The sequence below is a fragment of the Octopus sinensis genome, linkage group LG10 (genome assembly GCF_006345805.1).
Source record: "Octopus sinensis linkage group LG10, ASM634580v1, whole genome shotgun sequence".
NCBI lineage: Eukaryota > Metazoa > Mollusca > Cephalopoda > Octopoda > Octopodidae > Octopus > Octopus sinensis.
Window position 1 is genome coordinate 51852157 of NC_043006.1, and position 26500 is coordinate 51878656.

At 37.1% G+C, this 26500-nt stretch overlaps 1 protein-coding gene across 7 annotated transcripts in view; it reads right to left on the reverse strand.

The window, feature by feature from the left end:
• LOC115216217 (protein PFC0760c-like) overlaps window positions 1-26500 on the reverse strand; it is a 63797-nt gene that overhangs the window by 24797 nt on the left and 12500 nt on the right. For 3 of the 7 annotated variants that reach the window (XM_036506647.1, XM_029785416.2, XM_036506642.1), the window contains exons 2-3: window positions 12801-12926; window positions 4873-5049 (exon numbers count right to left, since the gene is read on the reverse strand). The gene's annotated coding sequence lies outside the window, so the exon portion shown is untranslated. Of the gene's footprint in view, window positions 1-4872; window positions 5050-5684; window positions 5705-6345; window positions 6645-7594; window positions 7970-12800; window positions 12927-26500 lie in introns of those variants that run through there. The other 4 variants (XM_036506644.1, XM_036506643.1, XM_036506645.1 and 1 more) reach the window with 4 other exon arrangements.

Below are 26500 nucleotides of genomic sequence, written 5' to 3' on the forward strand. Positions count from 1 at the left end.
TAATTTCCCTGTAGAGGCTGATAAACTTGGTTTGATTGCCTGTGTAACATCATGAAAGATAAAACCTTTTTAATGAAAGATTGTTTCGATTTTCTCTTGTGTCCAACATTAATATTCTTATGGTACGGTCGGGGTTAATACAACTAGTATGACTATCCAAGATAATTAATTAAAATCAAACGTGAGATCTTTTATCCGTTACTTGTTTCAGTCATTGGACTGTGGCCATGCTGGTGCACAGCTTTGAATGGTTTTAGTGGAAGAAATCGACCCCTTCCAGAACTTTTTTTTCTAAGTCCGGTACATATTTCTATCGAGCTCTTTCGATGAACTGCTAAGTCACGAGGACATAAACAAGCCAACATCGGTTATCAAGCAGTGCTGGTGGTAAAATACAATATAAACACAAACACAAAGGCACACACACACACACACACACACACACACACACACACACACACGGGCTTCTTTTAGTTTCTGACTACCAAATTCTCCCTCAAAGCTTTGGACGGGCTGGGGCTAAAGTAAAAGACAGTTACCCAAGGTGTCACAAAGTAGGACTGAACCCAGAACTATGTGGTTGTGAAGCAAACTTCTTACCATACAACCTGCGCATATATGACGAGAAAGTTTCTTTAACTTCATGATTAATTTTAGCCAAAAAAGACACATGACAACCTTGAAATTTTAATTAAAATGTATTTCGCATTGGTGTATGATTGAACTAACTGAATTGTGACATCTCCGCATATATTTTGTAGATTTCATCCGATTAACTTTTGTGTGGCAATCTAAGCCGATATACAAGAGGTTAAGAAACCAGCATTGGCAATAGCGTATTAAGAAAATTATTAAACATAAAAAAATTTGTGACTATCGGTTATCTGTTAATTATTTTCTCTTCTTGACATACATACACATACGCACACACACACACACATACATACATACATACATACATACATACATACTACATACATACATACATACATACATACTTACATACACATATTTAAAAATATATATAGATTGTAAGGATAAAAATCACGTTAAAGATTTTATCAGGTAGTCAGCATGCAATAAAAATTTATAGGTAATTTATACATTAAATTAATATCTCGGTATTTCAAGCATGTTGAAGTTAGGTCATTTTCGCCCTTGCTCCCTTAATATAATTATATACATATGTATATTGTTAATAATTTAATCATATATATATATGTGTGTGTGTGTGTGTGTGTGTGAGTGCGTGTATGTATGTATATATATCTATATATAAATATATATGTATGAATGTATATATATATATATATATATGTATATATACATACATATATATATATATACATGCATATGTATGTATATATATCTATATATAAATATATATGTATGAATGTATATATATTATATATATATATATATATATACATACATATATATATATATACATGCATATGTATGTATATATATCTATATATAAATATATATGTATGAATGTATATATATATATATATATATATATATATATATACATACATATACATGCATATGTATGTATATATATATATATAATATATATATATATATATATAAGATAATAAAACGAATGGTTTATACCTGGTCACTTTCACAGTGTTCGTTATGTATATGGTAAATGAAAGACGGAAGATGGAAGATACGAGAATTTTTATTAATCACTACAATTGTTTCGACACATCTAGCATCGATTCCTCACGGGTGGGATACTTAACAGCTAGTTCAGGAGCATCCGACGGTGCAGATGTGTCTCTTCAGGTGATAAATAGGAGGGAACAATACACACACACGCGCACACACACAAGCACACGCATATATAAACGTGTTTTTCAGAGATTTAGTTAAGAGGGAGTTGATAGGGCAATCGTCAGCAGCCGATGGTGGTTAGCCCTGGATAAGTCATTAGATTAGAATTGATTTGGTTTAGTAAGAAAATAGTGATATATATTCTAGAGTAGAAGGAGAGCTAATTAGTAACGTAAAAGTACTTGGAAAATGCATCGCAACTGACATGCTAGCAGCAAGTTTGGCCCTTGGTGGATTCTTAGATACTAAGTACGAAGGTTGCGTTGTCAAACTTAGAATGTGCGTGCTAAAGCATGAGAAAACGAAAACTGTTCGATGGACCCGGGTGGCAGGGCCACGACGTGGCAATAAAACCACAATTCAGTCCTTGATGGATCATGAATGGTACATGCCATTCGATTCCAAGCAGATATCAATGTTTATTAGCGGCGCTTCGCTAAAAAGTGGATAGTGGACTGAAAACGGAGATGGGTTTTACCGCCTACTTCGAAGATTTGCCACAGTTCTTGCCTGGGTATGCCGCGTTCTACAAATGGCTGATAATGGCTAACGAAATACAGAGGCGGTGGGCAGCCAAATGAGGGAGAATTCACAGGGCTGGATGGTCTGCCCTACAACTCATATGCTAGAATTTTTCGGGGACCTCTTGATGGATGTCTACTCCAACTAGCAGTGGAACGGAAGAATTCCCAGTCCTGCAAAAATGTGGTATGGTGATGATGCTGAAAAAGGATCCGAACAAAGGGAATGATTTTAACAAGTTCAGGCTCATAACTATGCAGTGTTGAATATTTTGGACAAAGGTTTCAGCTAAGTGGTTAGCGCTTGTCATCAATACTCTGGTAGGTGAAGCACAGATACGTACCAAACCAAACATATATAGCCAAGACAACCTCACTTCACGTGGTATATTATAAAAGGGCTGTGTAAAAAGCTTGGTATTGGTGAGACCCTTATCAATTTAGACCTGTCGAAAGCTTTCGACAGGGTCGAATGTTATTAATACTTCGCGGGTGTACTGAAGGCGGCTACACTTGGGCCTATCTTTAGAAGCTGGATTGCTGGAATGTATAGCGACGTTTGTTCTGTGGTCAGAATAAATGGCCACCTGTAGGTCAGTCATTCAACGGTGCATCTCCCTCCCATTCAGTACGATGGGCGAACACCTACATTATGTCTATCATCTATTACTACCTGATCGTCGAGCCTTGCCTCATTTCGCATCTGAACAGACAGGAGCGTCTGCGCTTTTTGTGGAAGAGACGCATTACATTCGACAGACGCTAAATTTGCTGTCAACATCTGTTGAGTGAAGGACTGGGCACGCCGTAGCTAATGATGCCCAGACGTGATGGTGAGAGAGTGTGGTCGCCATTTGTTAGAGCTCTGGGTGTTGACGAATATCAATTGGATGGTCTTTTCCAGAGGACTCTCGACCAAGGACTTATAGATGATTTTCAAAATTCTCGGTCATGTAGTGCTACTGGGGTGGAGAGGGGGACATCGCCAGTTCTAGATAATCTCTAGAGTCACCACAGTACTAGTGGTAGCCGGTCCTATCCTAGATGCGTGGAGAACGATGAAGCCGTTCTGCAGGCACTCGTCCAATGCTCGAGCCATTGCCGACTTATGGGTTTACGCCGAACAACTTCTGTCACGTATAGAACAGATCTCGCTATTAACTGAGTCCATTGTGAAGACTGCTTCACTGCCTACCTTTGACCCAGGAGAGAAGGCTGTCTTTATCTGTTTGGTGGCCATGGTAAAGGGGTTATATTGTGGACGAGATTGAAAGAACTGAAGACGCAGTTTCTTTTTTGGCCAAGCTCTTATCAACTGCTTCAGGTTTCACATGAAAAGAAAGCTGATGGTGGAAAGGGAAGTGCTGCCTTCCAGCAAATTTCATTAGAAAGGTGGATGGTAGTGATGAGCATGGTTCGAGTGAACGGGCTTGCTCTGAGCATATACTTTTATACTGGAGGAGGATTGACTGAGGAGGACGTTTGCCTAAGCCATCTGCGAGTGAGAGGCAGTATCCGCTTCAAAAGACCAAAGCTTAGAAAACTCGGACATTAGGAGTGTTAAACTCATGATCGTAAGGATGTGGATTCTATTCAGAACCCACACTTTTACGAACATGAGCTTAACACTCCTAATTACTAGACTTCGCACCTTACCGATTGGAGAAGTAGAAAATAGAATTATATTAATATTTAAGCATTTTGGAAAAGACAAAAGCAGATAACTACTCACAAATACACATGATGTTTTAATAATAAATCATGGTAGATGTAATCTAGCAATATTTGAGGAAACAATAAAGCAAGAAAAATAATAAATAATTAAATGCCTCTTAAAGCCGTAAAGATGCTCGGCATGTATTACAAATGTATTATGCTACTGAGTTTTGTTTCTTTCGCCCCCCCCCCGAATAAAACGTTTGGAAATCGAATAAGCCAAATTATTCCCCAGTCGGTAAATAAGCCACTCAGATCGACTCAGCTCAATGGTAGACACTCCTTACTGTAACATAGACGTTAACAATGTGTTTTTTGTTTTTCATCAAACAAGTTGAAATGTTTGCTAGTATAAAATAAATACAAGCAAATGTTTATTTGTATGAGGAAGGTAAAAAAAACAAACAAACAAAAAACTAGCCGTCATTCGCAAGCGATTGTGATTTGGTAGCATTCACCATTCTTTCGCTTTAGGTGCCTCATCTCGGGTCTCCTATCCTGAAATAGTGGAACATCGACGACGAAGAGAGAGAGAGAAAGAAGAGAGGGCTGCACCAACAGTAGAGCAGTACTCATTTCAGCTGAGTAAGACTGAGTAACGTGAAATGAAATATCTTGCTCAAAGACACAACACATCGCTCAGTGCAGAATCATGAGGCCAACGTAACGTCAATCGCAAGGGTATAGATTACAGTCGATTAGAATTGCATAGAATCCTCTGAGCCATTAAAATTTAATAGTACAGTGCAAATGAGAAAATTATTATGATTATTAATGTTAACAAAAAACTCACCTTAAGGTCTATATTTCATTCAATTCGAAGCAGTTGCTGTTTGCTTTTCCTTCAAGTAACAACAGGCATAATTCTATCGTTGGATTTCGTAAATTGTCGGCATCAAACTCGAAGTTCTTTTTCAGTGTTACACCTAAAGCCTTCCAAGTTTCTTGATAATATCACTCCACTTTACAACTTTTTTTGGTAATTTCAGAACAAAGAAACGAAACGAGAGAATTATTTGAATATGTTAAAGAATTGAAAGATAATAGCAAGAACAATATCAGCATCAACGACAGAAAAACGAACTGGATGACAAAAACAAGTTTCAATGGTCAACATATTCCATTTTATTTTATATCGCAGTCCGTTGTGTGCAGGTTACTAACAAGTGAGGCAGGTTCAAAGCATCATTAACGACAAGAATGACAGGCGAATATCTCTCGCAATGCAGAAAAAATATTTCAGTGAATTTCGTTTGTAAAGCGTCGATTTTGGAGCTACTATCAATGATCTGTTCATACGTGCATACATATATATATATATATATATATATATATATATATATATATACATATATATATATACATGCATGCATGCATGTATGTATGTATGTATGTATGCATGTATGAACAGATCATTGATAATAGCTCCAAAATCGATGCTTTACCAACGAAATTCACTGAAATATGCATGCATATATATATATATATATGCATGCATGCATGTATGTATGTATGTATGTATGTATGTATGTATGTATGTATGTATACATGTATGTATGTATGTATGTATGTGTGTGTGTGTACGTATACAACGGGCTTACGTACAGTTTCCGTATTCCAAATTTCACTCCTGAGGTAACGGTCAACACGAGAATAGAGTACGGGTTCTTTGCTCAAAATGCTGTGCAGTGAAATGGGACCAGAACCATGTGCACGCAAATGGAACTTCTTATAACAATGTCCACGAATGTACAATAATTAGCAGCCTAATCATAAAACTGAAGTTTTGACGAATAAATATGTAATATACTCATCAGTAGGAATCGAAGTTGTCAGTAGAACGCTTATAGACAGTGTGGTTTTACGTGTTGTTTGGCAGTTCTTGATTATGACACTCGAATAAGTGTTTACTTAGACAAACTGCTCATGAAGGAGCGTTGCATCTCGTAATCGACAGAATGCAAATACTTAATTCACACTAACTCGTTTCGTATAGCAGTAAATAAGTACAATGAGGAAGTACAATTTCAGACGGAAAAAGTACTGGTGACGAATTGCAATTGTATTGCTGGGTCTAATATATTGTAGCTTGTGGGCCATTCACTATTTATGATGTATAGATTCTGAGATAGATTACTATGTTAGAAAACTATAGATGAATAATTTAACTAACGAACGAATGACTGAACAATACAAACTCATAAATAATTGCAGCAACTTAATGATTACGATAGCAACCAAGTAAATGATATCAATTTCATACTACCAGGTTGTTTATACATAATCGGAAAATCTTAAATGCCCCAAATTTTGTTAATATCGTGTTTTGTTGAAATGATCGTTGAGTTAATGGTATTTCGTTTGGTCTTAGTAAACCGCCATAGAAATATATAGTGTTTATAAGTAACCAACATCAGGCTTGACAGCCTTCTCGTTCCGTATCAACCCACTATAGCAGCAAAAGCGATTCCGGCGCCAGGTGAAATTAATGGCTACAATTCAGCTATTTCTCAACATCCGGTCATTAAATCGCTCTTATAACGAATTGCTCCAAACTCAGGACATTATTTTGTCACTAGTGAGTGCAACATTTAAAAATGAGAAAAGCCTTAGTTCCAACGACAAAACAAGAGTGTACTCAAACACCATCAATCTTGCCAGGTCACTATTATGCCGTTCAGTTATTTGAAATTCTTTAACTCATATTTAAACTAATCCAAGACTATCCGCTTATGTTGTCCCGGTAACAGACTCTTCGGTGGTTAACACTTGTGTTGTTCGCTACTGCAGAGTACTGAATTATATTGCTCCAAGCTTTCTTGATTCGAGAATAGTGAACAGTCATTTTTGCAAAAAGTTTCTCCCAACAGAATAACGTCTTGACAAAGAATAAGGTATCAGTATTCTATCGGGTTGTCCGGAAAGTTCGTGCCGATTTTTAAAAGAAAGATAAAGGTTAATAAATACTTGCCATTACATTTTTAATCCACCAAATATGAACCATTTTGTTGCTCAATGCTTCTCCATATTTGCTTTTACTTGAAAATACCCTCTTCCCAGAATTGAGGTGGTTTAATGGCAAATAATTCATCAAGCTATCTTTTTACGTCATCCAAGGAATTGAAATTTTTACCATTAAGGCTATTCTGCAGAGATCTGAATAACTGGAAATCCGAAGGAGCAATATCTGGGGAATATGGAAGGTGGGGTAACACATCCCAGCCGAGCTGCAGCAATTTTTGTCCGGTTCCCAAAGCATCAAGTGCCGAAAATGAACTTTCTTATCTTCCATTTTAAAGGGTTACAGAATTAACACAGGTTATAGGAACATAAACCTTCTTCCACGAAAAGATAGCTTAAACTGTGCTCTAAATGGAGGTGTAGTCAAATCCTATTTTATGGACTCAACCATGTTCTAAAATAAGTCGAAAGGTAAGCTACTATAAATCGGCATGAACTTTCCGGACAACCCAATAATATATTCATTCAACGATAAATAAAACAAAACTAAGTACCTTATGTATATAAGCTCACGATTGATAAATGTAAATATTTTGAGCAAATTTTCATTTGGTTTTCTCCAAAGGAAGCCGATGAAAGCTTTGGATCAGTTTAATATTCACTTGTAAATGTTGAGGATGAAGTAGAGGACTGAGAAAGGCATTAAACAACCAGCTGCAGCGCAGCTGTTGAATATTGTCTCTAAGTAGAATACTTAACGTTACCTACAATTGCAATTTACGCAGTTATTGAAAATAATTACCAAATATGGAATTTTAAAAATATCTATGCCAGTGAGGAGAATGCGATAGGAAAGAGTTCAGAATATAATGTAGATGATCAGGAATAAGCTCTGATGCGATGACGTTAAGACAAACTGACTCCTCATCTGCGTGAAAAAGAGGAAGTTAGCTATCAACTTCTAACTTCGATAACAAATCTGTATTATTGATACACACACACATGCACACACTCAAGCAACGCACCCACCCACCCACACAAGCACCCATACCCCCCACAGACACGTGCGTGCAGACGTACGTACGTACGTATGTGTGTATATACGTGCATTTATATGTACATGCATGTTCATATGTACGTATGAATATATATGCATGTATGTGTATGTATGTGTGAATGTGTGTGTGAGTGTGCATGTGTGTGCGTTTCTAATGAAGATTAAGGCAAACAAAATTCTATCGTCAGCGTTAATAATACAAATCATTTTAGCCGAAGATTTCTTAACAATTTTCTAATTATGTTTACTATATATATATATAAGTCATTTAATATGGAACTTCGTACATTCAAACGGGAAAAAGCCATAACAAGAGCGATCCCAAGAGCAACAATAACATTACGAAAAGCAATTTCATTAAAACCAACAGAAACTAAAATAGGACAAATTGGTTTTCTTTGTTTGGTAAGATTTTTCAGTTATGGTAAGACAATTTTCTTCAGTATACGAATTGTCTTTTCAAAGACAAAAGCAACGAAGGGATTATTGCGCGCAGATTAATCTATTGTTGCTAATGTACGTCAGTCTATTGAAACTTAGAGATATTATTAATCTTGTTAATTATCCAGGTGAAATGCCTATAATTTGTTTATCTACAGGGAAGCAATAAGAAATATAATAGCTGATTAGGATACATAGCAACAATAGAAATTGAAAAAGCATCTCTTAAAAGCAATACAGTATCTAATCTGAGACTTTAGTTTGTTTTGGAATATGGAAATGTCATGCATTCATAATATTCAGGTGATTGTCATTTAAGATATGGCATTGCCACTCAAAGTTTACCTCTATCACTCTCGTAAAGAATGAAGACCAAATATCTAAGCTGACTTCTCACTGTAGGACAGGAATAATCACTCAAAAAGCACCAATACATGATTCATAATCAATGTCTTGTCTGCCGGTAGTTTATAAACGAGTCTTCACCATATTACACAAACACAGGCACACACACACACACACACAACACACACACACACACACACACACACACACACACACACACACACAAGCACACACACACACACACATAAACATACGCATTTATGTGGGTATATATGTATGAAAAATGCGCGTGCGCGCGTGTATGTATGTATATATGTATGTATGTACGTACGTACGTATGTATTGCAGACACACACACACGTGTGTGTGTGTATATATATATATATATATATATATACACAAAAATACATGAATGCGCGCGCGAGCGTGTATGTACGTAGGTACGTATGTATGTACGTATGTATGTACGTATATAACATTTGGAGCAGAAGTAGTACACGCCTAGAGACCTTCGAGAGACTTAACCAGTTCCTTGTTCAGAAGATTTTGGATGTTTCGAAAATATGCAGAACGAGATTGTCATGTTCTTTGATCGATTAGAAGTTCACTGATCGATTAGAAGTTCACCATCAGATTAGTTGAGCAAAATGATGGAAGTGAATCAATCTGCTGTCAGCATAGCTACCTTCTTTAAAACAACAGCGAAAAAAATTGTAAACAGTAACCTCCAGTCGCCAAAAGATGATTTTTGCCTCAATTTATCTGTCTCAATTTTGTTTAATTTCATTCTCATCTGGCTACCTTCATTTCACTAATAGAAAATACAAAGAGAAAGAGACAGAGAAAGAAAGAAAGAGAGGGAGAGAGAGAGAGAGAGAGAGAGAAAGAAAGAAAGAATGAGAGAGAGAGAGATGAATAAACTCATGATATCTTAATCATCATTTAAAATGGAATGCTGTAAATGGTCCCTAGATTGATAGCTCCTCAATTTCGTCAAGCATTTTAGAAAGAGCAGGAGTGGATGTGTGGTAAGTAGCTTGCTTACCAGCCACATGGTTCCGGGTTCAGTTCCACTGCGTGGCACGTTGGGCATGTGTCTTCTGCTATAGCCTTGGACCGACAAAGCCTTGTGAGTGGATTTGGTAGACGGAAACTGAAAGAATCCCGTCGTATGTATGTATATGTACATGTGTGTGTGTGTGCTTGTGTGTCTGTGTTTGTCCCCCCCCCCAACATCGCTTGACAACCGATGCTGGTGTGTTTACGTCCCCGTAACTTAGCGGTTCAGCAAAAGAGCACCTATAGAATAAGTACTAGGCTTACAAAGAATAAGTCCCGGGGTCGATTTGCTCGACTAAAGGCGGTGCTCCAGCATGGCCGCAGTCAAATGACTGAAACAAATAAAAGAGAGAGAAAAGAAAGAGAGAGCATTATGACAAGCGTCGAACTTGATACACGTGGAATGACAATGAAATAAAGCGGTATGACATCTGTAGTGAATGGCAAAAATCAGGAACTAAAAAGTTGTGGTTTCTAAACATACTTGGACGTAGTAGAAATGAAAATGGAACAGTATTTTCACTGTAGAAAACAGTAAAACATGCATGAAAAAGACTACTATATGTACTATTAACCCATTGGCAATGCTATTGCACAACCCACTAATATCATAGTACACAAAATCACTTCATTATCATTAACTTATTCGCCATCGTATGCTACAAGCCGATTAATCTTTAATATGACAGGAAGATTTTTTGTAAGGTCCATCTACCGTGAATATCATGTCCGCTCACAGTTTCCACGTGAATAGTACGAAGCACATCAACACACACACACACACACACACACACACACACACACACACACACACACACACACACACACACACACACACAACACACACACACACCACACACACACACACACACACACACACACACATACACACACACACACACACACACACACACACACACTACTTTCACATGTATATATATTTGTCTGTATGTATATATTAAAAATCAAAAAGAAAATGGCCTGAAGGATTTATCATGAATAAAATGACGACAGTATTGAAATTTCATCAAAATATGCGTCTTGGCAATGGACGATAAGATTGTAAAAGCCTGATAAAATGTACCTTCTTTTATTCATGATAAAGTTTTCCAAGCATTTAAAACAATATTAATATACATAGGTGCAGGTGTGACTGTGGAATTAGTGATCTTCTTTTTTAAGGGAGGGGCCGTAGAGAATTTTGTAAGGAATTTTGAAGTTCGGGAACAGGCGGTCCTGACCTGCATTGATAGCCCGGATTGGCCTCCGCTGGTGGCTGCGGAGGTCATAGAGGAAAACTACTTCTATAGGGTAATGGATTCCTTTACTAAGGAAGAATATAATTATCTTTTTTTTTTGTGTGTGTGTGTTTTTTTTTAAAGAACAATGTTATCGGGAAGTAACAATCGACGGGCGTTGGCTGCTTCCTCCACCAACCATCTCTTTTTTCATTCCATTATCATCATCCTTGTGTCTGTGTCCAGTCCGCACTTGCTTCTATCTATGTAACGTCTTTATGGCAAATTTGATGGAATAAAGAAGCTAGCTTCCCAGTGGGCCGCAGATGGCCAATTGGTTAAACAATGCGTGGCGTAGGAGTGGCTGTCTGGTAAGTAGCTTGCTTACCAACCACATGGTTCCGGGTTCAGTCCTACTGCGTGACAACTTGGGCAAGTGTCTTCTACTATAACCTCGGGCCGACCAAAGCCTTGTGAGTGGATTAGGTAGACGGAAACTGAAAGAAGCCCGTCGTATATATGTATATATATGTATGTGTGTATATGTTTGTGTGTCTGTGTTTGTCCCCCCCCCCAACATCGCTTGACAACGGATTAAGTCTTGCTGCCTGGCCATCTGTGGGATATATAACATATGTGGGTTATATAACAAAACCAACACCAACAACAATAACAATAACATTAACATCATAAAACTAATCAAAACTCAGATATTCTACATAATCACGACTCGGCACTGTAACACGTAGCACAACTCCCGCAACACATTGGAAACACAATCGTTTCTCAATAATATCATTTACATCGCATCAGAACAAAGACGAATCACTAAAGTGTTACTAGAGGTAGCAATACAGACTCTATAACGAAATAGAACAAGCGTAGTATATCATGAAGACCATCAGACTATGCTGTACACAACTCGGCAGCAAAGTGGTGTAATTGGTTGTGTAGTAAAAAAAATTAAGAAAAAATAGCTAAGAAAATTGACAAACTACGTAACACCAAGGCAGACTGAACTAAAGAGAGGAACATAATAGAGAAAAATAACACAAAACAATAACCGTAGGAATAAAAATCCACGAAGGTAGAAAGACCTCACAACTGATGAAATCTACTAGTTAGCAGCATGGATATTTAATTGAAGTAACATCCCTGATGTATCAACAAAGTGGAATGAACATGGTCCCTTGACCTGTTTAAAACAGCAGCAACCAATCTCTCTGGAATTACCCCCGGTCGTCTAAAGAACAAAAAAAAAAAACCCCAAAACAAACAAAAAGACAAAGCGATCATATCATGTACTCCTAACTATAAACGGCAGGTTTTTTTTATTTTACAACAGGAACACCTCTTAACATAGGTCTGTTGGATTAAAATTGAACTGGAGGTAAGTAAAAACAATAACAAGCAATGGTTAATTCAATAACACCTAATAAAAATCTGTTCAACGTTTCTGGTTGAAACAACTAATAGTATTCCTGTCTATGTACTTAGGTAAGTGATGGATGCTATATATATAAATATATAAATGGATGATATATAAATTGTAATGTATGATACTTATAAGGAAAATGCATTAATATAATCAGCCGCCGATGTTACAGATCAAACACTTACCTGCCTACCTTGTACAAAGTTTTCACGTCATATTTCAATAAAGGAATAAATGAAATTCTTGAAATAACAATGTTCTTCCTAAGGAACATGACTTTCTTTTAAAGTATGGATGTGAAGGTAGTTGTACTAAAAAGAAAAAAAAAATCATATACTTAATGAATCAATTATTGATCAATATAACTCTGGCAAAACATGCGTCAAAATAGAAAAAAAGCATTTGTTTATACATCGATTATTGTAAATCATTCGATATTGTTCCTCATAGTTTTCTGCTGAAGGCAACCATGTTGTTAAGTAAGGGCAAAGATTCGAGAAACTCCCTTGAGATACTTTAAAAGTATGGTTGTGTACAGTCATGTTTAACATGTTACTCTTTTACTCTTTTACATGTTTCAGTCATGTGACTGTGGCAGTGCTAGAGCACCGCCTTTAGTCGAGCAAATCGACCCCAAGACTTATTCTTTGTAAGCCTAGTACTTATTCTATCGGTCTCTTTTGTCGAACCGCTAAGTTACGGGAACGTAAACACACCAGCATCGGTTGTCAAGCGATGTTGGGGGACAAACACACACACTCTCTGTCACTATCTCTCTCTCTCTCACACACACATATATACATATACATACATACGACGGGCTTCTTTCAGTTTCCGTCTACCAAATCCACTCACAAGGATTTGGTCGGCCCGAGGCTATAGTAGAAGACACTGCCCAAGGTGCCACGCAGTGAGACTGAACCCGGAATCATGTGGTTGGTAATCAAGCTACTTACCACACAGCCCCTCCTACGCCTAGGGTACATTCGAGTATGGAAAGACAATACGCTGCAGAGAAGAAATTCGAGTGAAAAATTCTCAGTATAGTCAGCTGATGAAGCATAACGACACAGAAACGTACGTCCTACGGGGTGACGTCATTCATGGCTTCCTACTGTGTTTACACACATATCGTCTTAAAGGAGAATTTGTTCTCTCGAGAAAACTTGTGTAGCGTATTGTTTTTCCATCTCTGAAAGTACACCAGCATGTTAAATAAGACTTTACATAAGTGTATTTCAATCAACACTGTTTTGTGCACCTTTAATTAATTTCTCTCAGCTTGACAAAGCTTTTCACACATCAGCAAATATACCATTTACTCTTCTAATATACGAGCGACCAGAGATCATAAACAATGACTCGTTGCTGCTAAATCGTAACGACGTAGAAATGCATGTGTGTGTATCTGCTAGAACTTATGTGTGTATGTTGTATGCGGGCTTTTATGTGCGCTCTTGCACTTCGTTGTTTTAGCGTACTAACATTTAAATTTTGTTAACTTTCTTAATTTTCCTTTTCTTGCCGTTCTAGATGAACGGTATTTTATTATAACTTTTCATATTGACGTTCTCCAGGATATTTTGTCACATGCTCAGTGCTTTCAAATCTAGCCATTAGTTGTGTAATCATTGACGATTTGCAAAATTACGAGTAATGCCAACCCTATAACAAATCATTAAACTGTAATTCAGTATTAATTTTCCTTCTTCTTCATAAATTCAAATGTACATACGCAAGCTCGCACGTACACACATACACACAACACACATATACGAGCACGAGCGAGCACACACACAAGCAAACACATATGCACACAAAAACGCATACATGCACGCTCACACACATGGAATTTTTTAGAAATTTCTGTCGACCTTTTTTGGAGTAGCGTGCGTATTGTGAAAAATTACAATGGTAATGGACAATGTGTCTAATTTCGGCATATTTGGCGTTAGAAAATTTTTTCGTTTGCCCTCATTTATAAGTTGTTTATAAATTTAACCTTTAAAGGTATATTTAATATGCTGGCCATTGATAAAACTTTTCGAAAAATTTTTATCAATGGCCAGCATATTAAAAAATACCTTTAAATTTATAAATAACTTATAAAACAAGGGCAAAAGAAAATATTCTAATGTCAAATAAGCCGAAAATAGACGAATTGTCAATAACCAATATCATTTAATATACAAATAAATTATATTGGTTATTTGTGAATAAATGCTCGACTGAGCTAAGGTTTTGTGAGTAAATGCCTAAACGACAATCTAGAAAAGCTAGAAATCAACCAGCTGACTCGTATATTACAAATACAATCCGTGAGGGGAACAGTAAAAATATGCAAGAATTTTCTCAGTATACTAAAAGTTAAAATGTGACATTGTTTTTGTTATCTACTTTCCAGCGATGGAGCCTTCTATCTTTGTTAGGAACCAACTTCTTCCTTACGGGAAGAATTTAAATAATGAAAAACAGAAGAGAACATACATAATACATACATACACATACACGCATACATACACATATCTATCTATCTATCTATCTATCTATCTATCTATCTATCTATCTATCTATCTATCTATCTATCTATCTATCTATCTATCTATCTATCTATCTATCTATCTATCTATCTATCTATCTATCTATCTATCTATCTATCTATCTATCTATCTATCTATCTATCTATCTATATATATATATATATATGTATTCATGTATGTATATGTATGTGTATGTATGCATGCATGTATGTATGTATGTATGTGTGCATGCACATATATACAGATAAAGAGAAAGAGTGAGAGAGAAAAATTCTTAGTTTCTAGACCTATATGTTCATGAGTGAATGTGGGAAATAGATGTTACACAATCCTACGAACACACGTATACACACTCACTCACTCACTCACCCACCCACTCACTCACTCACTCACTCACTCACTCACTCACTCATTCACTCACTCGGTCACACACACGCGCGCACCCCCCTCACACACATAGCATGCAACCAAATTGTTTACTTGTCTGCACTCATCAACGCAGTGATGCGAACAAGGCTGTTTGCATGAAATCGTTAGATATGGTCTTATAATCGTGTGTATCTTCGACACATACAACAGGCTTGACATACTTTTTAATAGAGAATTTATTGATTCTTTTCTTGATTTTATATGATAAAATAAATATAATACATCTATCGGGCTATATACCTAAACAGGCAACTATCTGTATTATGTATGTATGTGTCTCTTCAATTTTTTAATTGTTATATATCTTCCACTGAGGAGGGAGGCGGTTTTCAACAAATTCACATTTGGATCTCGAGAAAAGCCTTGCATATTTTTACTGTTCCACTCACAGATTGGACTTATAATGTATGAATCAGCCAGTCAATTTCTCTTTCTGAAAATCCCAGTTTATCCATATTCTCCTTTAAGCATTTACAAACTAAATCTAGTGTTTACTAAGTAAATCTAATTATTATTGGTATGAATATGAATTCATAGTCTGGATATAGAAACTGGAGGTTTCGAAGCAGTTGTCTATAGATATCCTCTTTTTCTTTGATTTTCAAAGAGATATTTATATCTGCAGGGTAGCTAACCTCTATGATGGTACATACCTTTGCCCCTCTGTCCCAAATAACAATATCCGGCGTGTTATGCTTACAGTTGACAGAAGTTATGATGGGAATATTCCACCAATATTCCTTGAGTTGGTGTTTATGAATGTATTCCATATCAGAGGGATTTTCTAAGTTTATTACAGGATAATCTTTCTTGCGGATGGCATTGTAAATTTTTTTAGCAACAACATCGTGCCGCATAGGGAGGTAGTAACGTGACGGCATTTTAGGGCAGCTACTAATCACATGCATAATTTCTTTCACAGAAACATGACATAGCCTACACATGCGGTTGCACCTTGGGATTTCAAGAGCGCCACTGTCTCTCTTGTTCACCAGGTATTTTGTGGTAATTTCCTGCTCCTGGATTGCAAACGGATAGCCTTCAAAGTGTGATGTGATGTAGTGTGTAGTGGTATTATGCCCAAGAGAGGTTGCACTTCGTGTCAATTCTACTGATTTCTTCAAGCTTCCGGGCAACATACCAACGCATGTATGCTGAGTGCATCCTGGTCTTCATGAGGTAAGAGAGCCCAGCCATTTTGGGGCTGTATAGAAGATCATCAGGAAGAAAGTGTTTCTTGAGGAGTCCACTGCCAGTTCATACAATGTTGCTCACTTCACTTTTCAGGACTGCATTAATATATTTATTTTTGCTGCTGTTGTTTAGCAGGTGCTGCCTGAGTGATATCATACGGCATTCGAAGGCCGTCTGCACTGATCTCAGGCCTCTACCACCTTCATTTTTTCTTAGGTAGAGCCTGTCAACAATATTGCTTCTATGGAAGTTTCCGGTTGTTGTCAGGATTTTGCGGGTTTTGATTTCTATGGAGTGGATTTCCTCTATGGACCAATCAAGTATCCCAAATTTTGGGATCAGCACTGGTACTGCAAATGCATTGTGGGATATTGTTTTGTTGCAACAGGAGGGGTCTGACTGCCATATGTATGTATGTATGTATGTATGTATGTATGTATGTAAATATATACATCTGATGAGGAGCCAATAAGGTTAGAAAATCGATTAAGGCTGTTTATCATCTTTTCAATATTCTTTTATTATTTTATTTGTTTCAGTCATTTGACTGCAGCCATACTGGAGCACCGCCTTCAGTCGAACAAATCAATCCAGGGACATATTCTTTGTAAGTCTAGTGCTTATTTTATCGACCCCTTTTTGCTGAACCACTAAGTTACAGGGACGCAAACACATTAGCATCGGTTGTCAAGCGATGTTGGGAGGACAAACACAGAGACAAACACGCACACACACACACATATATATATACATATATATATATATATATATACATACACACATACATACATACATATATATATATATATATATATAAAGTGGGCTTCTTTCAGTTTCCGTCTACTAAATCCACTCACAAAGCTTTGGTCGGCACGAGGCTATAGTAGAAGACACTTGTCCAAGGTGCTACGCAGCGGGACTGAACCCGGAACCATGAGGTTGGTAAGCAAGCTACTTTATTTCATTTTATTGGCTATGACAGCCGTACATAGAGGGAGTAGTTGCGGGATGGACAAGGACATGATGATGATGGAATGAAAGAAATGGTTGGTGGGAGAAGTAACAACGCCCGCCGACTGTTGCATTCTCGAAGACATTGTTCTTTATTTTTCTTTTTAAAAACAAGAAAACAAAACGAGGTATTAAATCTCTTACTTCAGTTCCAAAATTAATGTAATAGTCTATTACAAATTGAGGCGCTGAGCCTCTTACAAATAATAAACATTTAGGCACTAAGGCCTCTTATCCTTCCTCCCCGACCACGAAGAGGAAGAAAAAGAAAGAGAAAAAGAAAAATACAGGAGTTGGTCAAATGACCTAAAAGTGAGTTGTTGTGGTCGTAGTAGTAGTGTTTGGTATTGTTCTAAATTCTTGTAATAGTTTCATTTGAGGTGGAATGTTGTGCATCATAGTAAAAAGCAACTTCACATGTGTTTCGAAAAACCTAATATATGTATTAATTTGCTCAGGGTGTCGAGAACAATATATCGGTCAAACTAAAATCAGCCAACGCCAGAGGATGACAGTACATAGATCACAGATCAAAATATGAGAATACAGAAAAATAGGGGCGCAGTTGAGCGAAAGACCAACAAACAAAACTCCTTGTAACAGCAAAGATGAACTGAAGGCAAGGATTATGGCAGCATTGACCAGCTTAAATAAGGAGACCATCCAGAAGAGTTGCAACAGATTACAATGTCATCTGGAGGCCGTGGTTGAAACCAATGACAATTTTATTGAATAAACGAGCAAATGGACGGTGTTGAGTTGTCAAACATTTAAACCAAATTTTCTCAAAACAACTTGTCCGGCCGTCCCATAGGCCTCCCCTTTGAGAAACACTGATTTAACCTAAATTTGAGACATCAGCAAAAAAGAAATAAAGATACACTTCTTTTCTATTCAAAAAAAAAACGATTCTATTCACTTTATCGAGCTCATTCTCATCTGGAATCGATTTTTGTAATTTTTTTCAAGACTTATACACACCCTGATATTGTCGGTATCTACATATCAAATTTGAGAGCAATCGGATGGAGTATGCCAGAGATCCGAGAAGACACACACACAGACAGATTTTATATAATAGATGTACTCTTTAGTATTTCGAGAGGCTTTTATGTAATTTGGATAAATATATCTGTTAAAATAAGATGTTAAGTGTTATTTTCATTATCGCGTAATTTGGACGACAGTTTATTCACCGCACCCTGTATGTATATATTATAGATAAATAGATAGATCGACATACCTATAGCTTGTGCGCGCGCACACACAAAAACGGACACGCACACACACGTATATATACTTACTCAAATATCCCACCCAATATAAGTGTGTGTGTATTCACACTCACACACATGAATAATAAGCATACAATAATCGTTAACGACAGATTAGGTTATCTCGGTCAAAACACCTCGTCTTCATATAGAGTAAGACAAGTTAACCGAGATAGAGTGGACAAGCCCTATCCCACTCCACCGCAGACAACTGACTACGCCGGAAATCCCAGTTACGGAAAGTAAACGAACTGAAATTGCTAGACCATTATTCATAATCAATAATATTATAAATAATATTAGTAATAATAATTCTTTTCATGGGCATAAGGCTTGCAAATTTAAGGGTAGAAGCAAATCGATAACATCTTTCTGAATACCTGACTGGTGTTTTCTTATCGATCCCGATTTGATGAAAGTCAAAGTCAACCTCTGGGTAATTTGAACTCAGAATATAGAACGGGACAAAATATCGTAAGGTAATTTTTCCGATGTTCTACCAACTCAACCAGCTCGCCACCTTAACAACAAAATGTAAATATAATAATTCTTTCTGCGATAAGTAGGAGGACTGAATTTTGGGGGCAGGAGCAAGTCGGTTACATAGACCCCAGTGCTCAACTAGTTCTTATTTCATCGACACCGAAACTGATGAAAGGCAAAGTCGACCTCGGCGGAATTTGAACTCAAAATATAAAGACGGAGAATGCTCTAAGCATTTTGTCCGATGCTCTAGCAATTTTACAAGCTCGCCGTCTTAACAAAAACAACAACAATGACTTCTTTGTGGACTACTAAGGGTTTGCATAATAGTTGACGACGGTACAGGACGTTACTATAACAATATGATATAGGGTTACATGAAGGCATGTAAGCAGTAAAATAACAAAAACAATGAAACAAAAAAAAAGGTCTAAAAAACCAGTCACCCTGACCATTAGGGCAAGTACTCTCTCCTTTTAGAGTAGGCCCTTTCACTTAGACCATCCTTGCCATTCACGTTTCAACAAATTAGCCCGTTGTTGTTAGTGCGCAGACTGGGTGCCAAAAGGTAGAGAGACAAGTTATTGGGAAGTAATCTGAGTAAAATTGGCTCGACACCAGCCAGCTTCCGGGGGTAGAGGTTATTGTAGTATTGCTTGGATAGACCGAGAGACAGCACGTCTGAAGCTTAGAAGCTGAATGTATCTGTAGCTATACTAACTAGACCAGTGGCCTTTCTCTAGATGCATTGTACGGTGTCTGTGTGTGTTGTTTCAGCTATGCTCTAGATGTTGGAGTAGTATTTCATTGTGGATCTTATCTGAGTTTCGTAGTGTTTTAGAAATTGTTGGGAACTGAAGCATGTTCTGTTGAAAATAGCAATAAATACCAATAACGATAAGAATAAGAAACAATCTGCAGTCTGGAAACAATATTAAAGGGTGAATCGATGTATCCTTACTCTAAAATTTAGAGTATCTCGACATTCCAAAGGCAAATTCCTTTTAATATTTGCTGCTAATTTGTATTTAGAGTAGACTCATTTAGTCTCACTAACTTCATCGATCTCAGAAAATATTTTTATCAAATTGACTGTATGACAGTTTCTCCTTCTCCTTCCTCCTTAACTTCCTTTTCGTGAAAGAGTTAATGAGGGCCCTACCTGAGAAACAAGACTCCTTCAGCACAAACGTGCTTCTCCATAACAACCGAGCAGAGAAAAACTAATCGCTCGACTGGTCGATCCCTCGCTACAAATTCGCCTGAGAGCCAGATCTGTCTCGCTCGATAATAATAATAATAATAATAATAATAATAATAATATAATAATAATAATAATAATAATAATAATAATAATGATAATAATAATACTGATAGATTGAGAAACGTGATATGTATTAGAAGTTTCCAGATACCCGTGAGTATGAAACAAACTTCTCTCTGTAGCATGTTTCTTGACGTCAGCAACGTTTTTCGATGTCAGCAGACAGTAAGATTCCATGACATACAATAAGTGACTTTTATGTTCAATTTGAGTCAGATGCGATACTGACTCATCGCATATCTCATTAATTATAGTATACATGTAGCAGTGTTCCATCGTTATGCTTTTTTTTTTAATAAGTAAATATAATTTTGGGCTGCGTTTTCACAAATTTGACAGCAATCGATTGTAATTATTATTAATTATATTTATTATTATTCTTGATCAAACAGATCTGGCAAAAAGTACTACTACTACTACTACTACTACTACTACTACTACTACTACTACTACTACTACTATTATTATTATTATTATTATTATTATTATTATTATTATTACTATTACTGTTATTATTATTGTTATTATTACAGTTGTTGTTATTATTATCATCATTATTATTATTATTATTATTATTATTATTATTATTATTATTATTATTATTATTATCATCATTATTATTATCATTATTATTATTATCTAGGCAGTGAGCAGGCAGAATCGTTCCATTCCGGGTAAAATGCTTAGCGGCATTTCGTCAGTCTTTACGTTCTGAGTTCAAATCCCGCCGAGGTCGACTTTACCTTTCATTCTTTCGGAGTCGATAAAAATAAGCTTCCCTTGAGTACTAGGTTCGATATAATCGACTAACTCCTTCCCCAAAATTTCAGGCCTTGTGCCTATAGTAGAAAGGATTATTACGATCATCGTTATTTGAGCCAGCACAATCGTTAGCATGCCGGATAAAATGCTAAGAGGCATTTCGTCTGTCTTATCGCTCTGAGTTCAAATTCCACCGAGGTCGACTTTGCCTTTCATTCTTTCGGGGTCCATGAAATAAGTACCAGTTGAGCATTGGTGTCGATGTACTTGACTAGCCCCCTACTCCAAAATTTCAAGCCTTGTGTCTATAGTATTTTATTGTCGCTCAGGCGGCGAGTTGGCAGAATCGTTAGCACACCAAGGAAAATGCTTAATGGCATTTCGTCCGCCTTTACGTTCTGAGTTCAAATTTCGCCGTGGTCGACTTTGCCTTTCACCCTTTTGGGGTCGATGAATTAAGTACCGGTGAAACACTGGGGTGGACGTAACCGACTAGACCTTCTCACCCCAAATTTCTGGCTTTGACCTATAATAGAAAAGATTATTATCATTATTGTTGTCGTTGATGATCATGATGATGTTAATAATAATTATGGATTTTCCTGTCGAAGATGACGTGCATTCAGCTGTTTGCTGAATGGCCTGCACAAATGATTTGTTTATACAGATACATTAAATGTATGTGCTGTACATTAGCTCACCGCCTCCAGAAATCGGCGTTGCCTGGACAGGTGCACGGTGCACCACGTATCAGGTGTCGAAATGATTGCAGAGCAACGTGAGATGGTGTTTTGCTCAATAACAAAACGCACCACCCGGCTCAGGAATTGAACCACGATCTCGCGACTGTGTGTGCAACACCCTAACCACTAGGCCTTGATGATGATGATGGTAATAATAATAATAATAATAATAATAATAGTCCTTACTACTACAGGCACAATATTGGAAAGTGTGCGAAAAGAGGTCTAGAGAGAGGCAAGACGTGGTATGAGCACAAACTGCTGAGTGACAGTCGGAGACTAGCAAAATCCTCTGAGATTTCCCAAACCAAAACATCAGGTGCTAGAACATAACAGACCGGACCTAGTGGTGGCGGACAAGGTGCACCACATATGCTATATAGTTGACGTTGCATGCCCCTTTGACCCACGAATAGTCAAAAAGGACGCCGAAAAGATAGATAGATACAACCCTCTTAAGTACGAAATAACCCGGTTATGGAAAATGAAGAGGGTGAAGACAGTGCCAATTATTGTCAGATCCTTGCGAACAGTATCAGAAGACATCAAGAGGAATATAAAAGGAAACTGGAATAGGAGTGCTCAGTAGAAGTGTTACAAAAGGTTCGCCTCCTTGGCACAGCCAGAATAATCAGCTAAGTATTAGAAAACTGAAAAGAACGAATAGCATGGCACCGTAAGACCCCAGGAGCTCCAACAAAAACTGTGATAAAGATAACAATAATAATAATAATAATCCTTTTTACTAAAGGCACAAGGCCCAATATATTTTGGGGCGGGGACTAGTCGATTGTATCGACGCCAGTGTTTCACTGGTATCTATTTTATCGACACCGAAAGCAACGACAATGGTCACAACAAAACCAATTTTTAATTGGTACACACTCTATGTAAATGTTTCTTATTTCCTTGTAATAATGACGTATTACCAGAATGTGAAACCTCTTTCGTAAAGATATTTTTTACTGCTGCCGGTTTGGTGTTTTAATGTGTTAATGGATTGTGGCAGTCGCTCCTGAAACGGCCGTAGACTTGAATTCCTTCTTGCACTTTACGATGGACATTATTCTGGATTTCTGACTTGAATTCCTCCTGGCACGTTACATTGGACACTATTCTGGATTCCTTATACTTTTATTAGTTTAACTATCTTATTTTTTAATTTTTTAGTCGCCTTGCTATATATACATTCACATTTTCTTCGTGTATATTCTTCATACGCTTTCATACACATCGTTCTTTACAGGTTTTCACACGTTTTTATATATGTATATATGCGCATTCTTATACCTTCGGGTTTTGTGCGCTGAACGCCCTGGTATTTTAATACGTATTTGTTTATGTTCAACAGTGTGAATATATGGGGATGATATAAAGTTGCCTAATTCTGATGTTTAATTTTTAACCACTGAGTTTGTCTTTTGCCTCGGTTTTTTTACTTGAGCGCTTCTATTTGCAACCCCATATTTATTTCATTTTCTTATAAGGAGAAACGGAATTTAAAAATTACATATCTTGTTGGTTATATATATATATATATATATATATATATATATATAATATATATATATATATATATATATATGTTTGTATGTATATATACAGGGTGTTTCAAAAAATTTGATATAATTTGAAATGTAAATATCGCAGAAACTACATAGTCAAAGCAAATGAAACAGGTTTAATGTTGAACAAGATAAGATTTATTCCTCCAAATTTGAATGAGAAATTCAAAGGTATGTGGATTCCATGAACGATTTCACAAATGTTCAATATGCTCACCGCCTGAGGCACGGCACACGTTAAATCGGTAGTCTAGCTCCTCTCAAACACGCAGCATGTCTTGGGTAACAGTCTCCAATGCGGTAATGATTCTCTGCTCGAGTTCCTCTAGGTTTGCAGGAAAAGTGGGACATAGACCAAGCCCTTCACATAACCTTAGAGAAAAAAATCGCAAGGTGTCAGGTCAGGTGAACTTGACGGCCGTTTCAACAGCACGTTTCATCACCAGCACGCCCGATCCATCTTCCTCGCAGATTGTCATTGAGATAAGCCCGCACAGTGAGCTTCCAGTCAGTTGGAGCCCCCGTCAAAGAAAAACGGGCCATGAAGATGCTTCTTGGAGATGGCACAGAAAACATTCACATTTGATAAGTCCCTCTCGTGCTCAACTGTGACATGAGGATTTTCTTCACCCCATATACGAATATTAGGCTTATTGACTTTGCCATTCGTATGAAATGTGGTCTCATCACTGAAAACAAGACGTTCCTTGAACTTGGCTTCTTCAAGTTTCTCTTGCATAATTCTTACATAATTCTCTTCAAGTTTCTCTTGCATAATTCTCACACAGAATTGTTTGCGCTTTCGCTTGTCATCTGCCGTTATGGCCTGAATGGGCTGCAGCTTGTAGGGTTTCATTAGCAAGCGTTTTCTCAGGATCCGCCAAACTGTTGTTGGAGGAATATAGTTTCCAGACTTGTTCTTCTTATGGATTTCTTGGGGCTTCGCAAGAGTTTTTGGCGAACCCGCTCGACCGTCTCTTCCGATATTAATGGTCATCCAGATCCTTTTGCCCTGCACAGACAGCCTTCCTCTTTGAAGTTTTTGTGCCATGTCCAAATTTGCAATGCCGTTGGTTACTTTTTAGAGAACTTTCTCACAAATGCACGCTGCACAGTCTTGTTCGACTGTGTTCGAGCATACTCCAACACACAAAACGCCTTTTCTCTTCCAGTGAATGCCATTTCTATACCTGAAAAGATAAACATATCAAACATTAAGCATAAAAGTTTGACCTGTTTCAACACATGCTGTTAAAATTTGAAGTCATTTGAACAAGAGCTGGGAAAATTATTAGATTTCAAAATGATATCAAATTTTTTGAAACACCCTGTATATATATCGGGCTGGACGTCGTATTTCTCGCTTCCCGGCATCTTTTTTGTCTTCTGTTATATACTTCTCTTCTATTTATTCTATTTCGTTTAGGAATTTCTCCCAGGCGGTATCCATTACAATTCGTCTTGGCCTAACGGCCCTTAATTTTTGTCTTCGTCGATTGTTTACTTTGTACGTCCACTCTGTTGTTTGTTCGTTCGAAGCCCTAACTCTCGACAAATTTTATATTCTAAAAATTTCTGGACGCTATTGTCTTACGAAGTTTTCCTGTCTTGTCGTTAAAAGCATGAAATGTGTCAGTAAAACAGTCGACAACTGATGAGCGAGTTATTTTCTTTTGGCATTTTGTTCTGTACTTATATCTCGTGTGTTTGCGTATTTTTCACCCGTTGGTGATAACCTGTACTTAATATGTATTATTATATATATATATATATGTAAAAACACAGAGTGAGATAGTTTTTTGAGTACATCTCTTTCAAGAGATCTACCTTTATTCTAACTTATTTTTAAAAACTTACTTTCCAAATAAATATTGTCAGACATCAGGCTGACTCAGCAAATGAAATGTTATCAGAAATGAATAAGAGACCGTTGATGAAGCTTCGACAAAATTAGTCCGGTCGATCTCTTTCTCTTGGTCAAAGAAAGAAAAACCTGCATCATAACCACAGCGTCTTTCGTTTTTTTCTCTTTTTTATCACATCTCAAACCTCCTTGTATAAGCTTTATATACAAACATGGGATTTTCTAATATATGCTAGTGAATTGACATCGGATTAGCAGTCTGTATCAGTAGATTGATTTAGAACACAAAGGGCTGTAACAAAACAACTTATTGTACTTATTTACGATCCTTTATGCTCTGAGTTCAAATGTCGCTGAGGTCGGATTTGCTTTTCCTTTCATGTCACTGTATTTGACAATCTGCATCACCCTGTATATGTGGCCTTGTATTAGTAATCAATATTCTGTCTCAGATCATGTTTTCGTGTATGTGTGTATCCACTATTATCTTGCTTTTATATTGAACGGATTTGTTTAGTTGAGTGTGTAAGGGTGTAAATGCGTGAATTGAGAATCTTTTCTACATAAATAAGGGGGCGAGCACACCTGTGTGATTAACAAGTTTGCTTCAGACTACATGGTTCCGGACTGTGGAATTTTCTCTCTTAGGAAAGGTAATTCTCTTAAATGGGCCGTAACGTAAGGTAGGTACGATAA